Source organism: Olea europaea, unplaced genomic scaffold (assembly GCF_002742605.1).
Source record: "Olea europaea var. sylvestris unplaced genomic scaffold, O_europaea_v1 scaffold510, whole genome shotgun sequence".
In the NCBI taxonomy this organism is placed as follows: domain Eukaryota; kingdom Viridiplantae; phylum Streptophyta; class Magnoliopsida; order Lamiales; family Oleaceae; genus Olea; species Olea europaea.
The window spans coordinates 168,578-174,306 of record NW_019263417.1 but is presented as its reverse complement, the minus strand read 5'-3'; positions in this window follow the sequence as shown (position 1 = coordinate 174,306).

Below are 5,729 nucleotides of genomic sequence, written 5' to 3'. Positions count from 1 at the left end.
CCGAGACCATAACTAAGGTAGCCAAATTCATGCATCATCTCAATTGAAGTGCCATGTAGGAGCCGACTTTCTACGGCCTAAGTAAGGTGCTATAACTTACCATATAGTAAATTTGAGGCAACTAGTCCCTTAATGAGAAAATAAATCTCTCTCTTCACCTATTCCATTAGAGCTTTCGTAAAGATATGTCTATGATTGATTGATTGATGTGACATTTTTGCATCAGATGATTACAGTTAACTACCACTCCACTTTTTAGAGGTCAGACCTTGGCGTTAGAGTGACTACTTCTCAGAAATACTATATTCCTGGACATTGGATTGATGGAATGACACATAGAAGAAGACATCTTAACCACTAGGGTAAGGCCACGTGTCTTTAGATCCAACAATAACCAGTCATCATCTTCTACTATAAATGTTCACTCTTAGTTCCATTTTAAAGTAATATAATTTTAGACACGGATAGAAATACCATTTTCTCGTATTTGTTCTCTATATACCCCAAAGCCAGAACACTATTGTGGCTCACGTCCTTTGTACATCCCACACTTAAATATTCTTATACAAATTGACTGATTTGGTCATCGGAGTGCTCATAGTCGTCTCCCCTGCCTCTAGTGAAGACCCACATGTTTCTAAGGGTCTGTTTGATTTGTTTCAATTCTATGAAAAATGTTACATCAGAGAAATTTATTTTCTATTTTGGTTATTTGACACGAAAGTGGAAATGGAGTTCGAATTCCAAGGTACAAAGACTTAAAAGCATATTTTTGACCAATTGAGTGGAAATTGAATTCCTATGGTTTTTGTGGTTTTTCTTTTCAATTTACATGGAATTGATTTACCTTTTCCACCTTTGTAATCAAACTGACCCTAAATGTTAGTCCAAGTTTGAAGGAAATAAACCATGTAGACATGTGTAGAATCGGAATCTGTTGTCCATTAACCCATGCAAAAAAACGAGATTAAGAAAATAGATATATAAGAATGATAAATGAAAATTGTGGCTCCTAAGTTATTGTCAAACAACTTATTATAATTAAATGTTAAATAAGTATTTCATTGTAACTATGAACTTTAAACATTTCTATAAAACGTGTTATTCAACAATTTTATTTATTTTTTCGAAATAATATTTGAATTGTGTCGTGTGATGGTGCGTTTCTTATGTACGACCCTGGGGACGGATCTTCCATATGGCGCCGGCCAGGTCACAGAATAAACAATCTGTTTTTCCAAAGTCATGAAAAGAAAGAAGGATATATTTAATCCTCGATTATTGAACTTTTAACAAAATCTCAATTAACTGGGTTACTAATCTTTAACTTGTCCCTATTATATTGCAGGACTTCAATTTAGTCAATCACATTTTGTCCTTCAATTAACCGACGAAAATTACATAGTTGACAGTCATGTCACAACACGTTTTTCACGTAATCGCTATGCAACATCCTGAAAATGAAAATAGTAAACTGAAAATTATGACAGTTTATTTATTTTAACATTTTAATAACGTGGCATAATAGTAAGTTAGCACTCCACGAAATGATTATATGGAAGGCCCTTTGCAATATAACCATCGATCAATCAATTGGAGCATTTTTAAAAATGTCCAATTTTAAGGGTATGAGTTGAAAATTATCCATTCATTTGAATTTAGTGTCAACTTGTCTATTATGCTCTTAATGAAAATCTACATTTTGAAATTGTATTCTCGACATTTTAAATGGCATTCTCGAAATTTGATTTTTTTTATCAATTTGTCACGAATTTTGAGAAGTGACTTCCATGAGAAGTTACATTAAAATAATGTTTCTCGACATTTCAGATGTTATTCTCAACATTTGAATACCGTTTCATTTGTTTAGAATGACATTTCATTTTGAACATAACATTTCTTTACATTTAAAAATGTCGTTCTCGACATTTATGAATCAATGAAAAACATAAGATTTATTGTGATTTGACATGTATACTTTTTGAAATAAATATGACAGGTTATGTGTCAAAATTTTATTGGCCAATAACAATATTGCAAAAATGTCTATTTTTTTTTGTTTTAGTGTGGAATTATAAATTGTTAATAAGGGTATTTTGGTCTAAATTCTTCCAAATTAGACATTTTTGCAAATGACTAAATAAAAATAGACATTTTGTGAAATTTTCGCTAATCTTTTCATCAATTTGACATACGACAATTGACACAATAATAAAATTTAAAGCTAAAATTATCAAAGTTCAATGATTCTATTGAGATAAAGTAGAATTTAGTGATTCAATTAAAATTTCACATCATCTTTCCAAGCGGTGCCGTCCTGTTTATTTATGTCAATACACAATCTGTTTTTATATACTCCAAAGTCATGAAAAGAAAGAATGATTAGAAAAATAAAAATGGAAATTTTTATATCCAAATTGAAAACATTATTGTAGAGAGTTGAGTGGTAGGAAAAGAAATGATCTTGTCATGAAACATTTTGACAATGAAAATCTCATGCAAGCTTTGAATTTTATGAGGTCAATGATTTTGGTTGGTGAATAAATTAGTCAAAGAAAGGGACCCTCACTTTTTTTTGTTTACTTTTAATTATTGGCTTATAGAAATTTCAACTCCATGAGCACTAACAATGTGGAAATGAAATAGGACACTTGTCTACCTAACAACTCAAACACCATGCTTCAACATAAATTAAACTTTTCTATAGATGATTGCGAGTTAATTCGAAATTTCACCATCAACATTTCGGAGAAAGGGTAATATCTCCAACTTTAATATTTACATAGAACTAAGAAGTTTGTCCTAATTCAATTTGTTTGGTATAGCCAATAAATAATCATTTTGCAAGACTGAATGATCATGTTTCAAAAAATAAAAATAAATATATAAATAGTTAGAAGATTAATATTTTGTATTGTTACTTAATTTCATTTTGTTATTTAGCCCCTATTTGATTCTCATTTTTTGAAAAAAAAAATACATTTTTAAATTATGCTTTGACATCATTTCAACCACACATTTTTAAATAAAATAATATTACATCAAAATTCAAAACTTTTCTTTCCTTTTTAACCACATATTTTCCATCAATAATATTCAAAAATTCATTTTTATCAAAAAAATAGAACTCAAACAAGGGCTTAATTATGAATTACGAGAGTCTGTATACACCATGAAAAATATTTGATAATGTAAAATTCTTAATCCATATTTTCAAATATTTTAGTCGAAAGCTTTAGTTAAAATTTTCACTGTTATCGAATTATATTAAAAAAATTTAAAATCTTCTTTTTTCCTCAAAATTTCCTAAAAACATTTTGAAAATTTTAAGTGCATGTTTGGTTATGATTTTTCATCGCAGAAAATCAATTTTTTGATTGTTACTTTCTTAAATTAGCCATCATTTTTTTACTTCTTCTCTTATGGATAGGATCCACTTTTCTCTCTAACAGTCAAAATATTAATTCTCATAATTACTACTAAATAAGTCCTAAATGGGTCGTAAATGGGAAATAGATATTTTGGTTGCGCATACGAGTAGACAAAGCAGATTAGCTTTTTGAGTTGGATTGGGAGTGGAGATTTGAAAGCAAAGATAGAAACCCTAAATTTTTTTGTTAAAAATTAAATAAATGCGTTGAAGTGACCGGTGGACCACCGACACGTGCCGATTTTCACCGACCCTTGTTGTGTTGGTTGACTTTCTTTATGGTAATATTGTTAACGACAACACATTCTCACATTTTTTGATTTGTCCACCGAAAGTGAGAACCTAACGTGGACGCTCGCCATCATTAGCTTGTTTAGAGTTATTATTTATTATTTTTATTTTTTTAAATTGCTTGGAGTTCTGATATTTTGTGTCAAACTTATCTTTTAGTCGTTTGACTTCTTTCTCAATACAATTTTGGCATCCTCTCATTTCTAAGAAAAGTTATGAGATAGTAGGTGTGAGGCAAAATGTGTAATTTTATTTTGATATCAAATTTAGGTTTCAATTTCAAGACCAACGAGCTAATAAAATCATTAGACCTTTTGGGACCACTCGATCAATCATTTCTAAAGTGAAATGGTTGGTTTTACAAAAAAAAATGTTTAGAACTCAATAAGAGGACTTGTACAACGTTGACACGTTAAGTGAGTGGGTCTGTGTTTTTACAAAAACAGAAAGACATCTTAAAAACGTAAAGAACTTGACAGTTACGTAGGTCATAGACTATCAAGAGGCGAAACAAAGTTTAGGGGCACTTGTGAGGGGAAACGGCAACTAAGTGTGGTATAGGGGGTGGTCCTAGTGGTGGGGTTCGTGGTACAATGTTTTTGTTTTTGTTTTCTTTTCTCGATTTTCATTAAAATTAAGTATTTTTCTAGTTATCTTTACAAGGTGAAAATGTAAGGGTTACCTCAGTTCCATTGTCTAAAAGTTATACAACAACAATGATTGTTGAGATATTGATACGTGTCTATTGAATTTTTTATCTGATAAAAAGCACTATGAAATTTATTTGCAGAACTTGAGCATGCTGCACAAGATATTGAACAAGAAATAAGGAAAAAAAATAAAAAAAAAATGCATGGATGCTACAACATGTCATTAATTATTGCAAATTACTTGACTGATTTTACAAAGAGTGCTGTCTGCATCTCAATAATTACAAGGCAGCTTAATTAAATAGGAATCAATAATTTATAAGTTTGTTTGAGCCTTTTTTGAGAAAATAGATTTGTAATAGCGCTCTTTTGGAAAATGTATGGCTAAAAGTAGGAAAATTTTTTGAATTTATGTATAAAATTATTTTGTTGGGAAAACGTGTATTTGAAAATGAATTTGGGGAAAAATAAATTTTACTAAGGACATAAAATTTAAAGTACTATGTAAAAGTAATTTACTGAGTAATAAAAATTAAATATCTTGTGTTGAAAATTCACGTTAAAATAAGTAGGTAAAATTGATATATAGGCTTAGGAAAAAAATCATATTTTGAAAGAGGGGGAAAAAAAAAACTGTATAATAGCTCAAAAATGCCAAACGCATTAGGGGGGGAGGGGGGCGTTCCTTTGCCGTTTTCTATTTTAGTTTTCAAAAACGCTCAAAACGCGTTTGGTCACTCGTTTTCGAAAATGCATTTTCGAAAACAAGGAAAAATTTATAACTGAAAATGCAAAACAAAATTTTTTCTTTTCGTTTTGGATGTTTTCAATTAAAAAACCCAAAACGCAAAAAATTCTCAAAACAAGCCATTTTAGGGATTTTTTTTTTCAGGGATGCTCAGCAGTACTTTTAAAACAGTAAATTCACCAAATTTAAAATATATATTATCTGGTAATATATTAGCTTAAAATTATTATATTTTACTAAATAATCAAATTAATTAAATAAATGCCATAAAACAATTTCTTAACATTTATTATTTATTATTTTATTTTTGTAGCAAAAAAAAAAAAAGAAAATTCACCAAATTTAAAATATATATTCTCTGATAATGTATTAACTTAAAACTATTATGTTTTACTAAATAATCAAATTAGTTGAATAAATGTCATAAAACAATTTCTTAACTTTTATTATTTTATTTTTGTAGCAAGGAAAAATAACAAATTCACCAAATTTAAAATATATATTATCAAGTAATGTATGAGCTTAAAATTATTATGTTTTACTAAATAATCAAATTAGTTGAATAAATGTCATAAAACAATTTCTTAACTTTTATTATTTTATTTTTGTA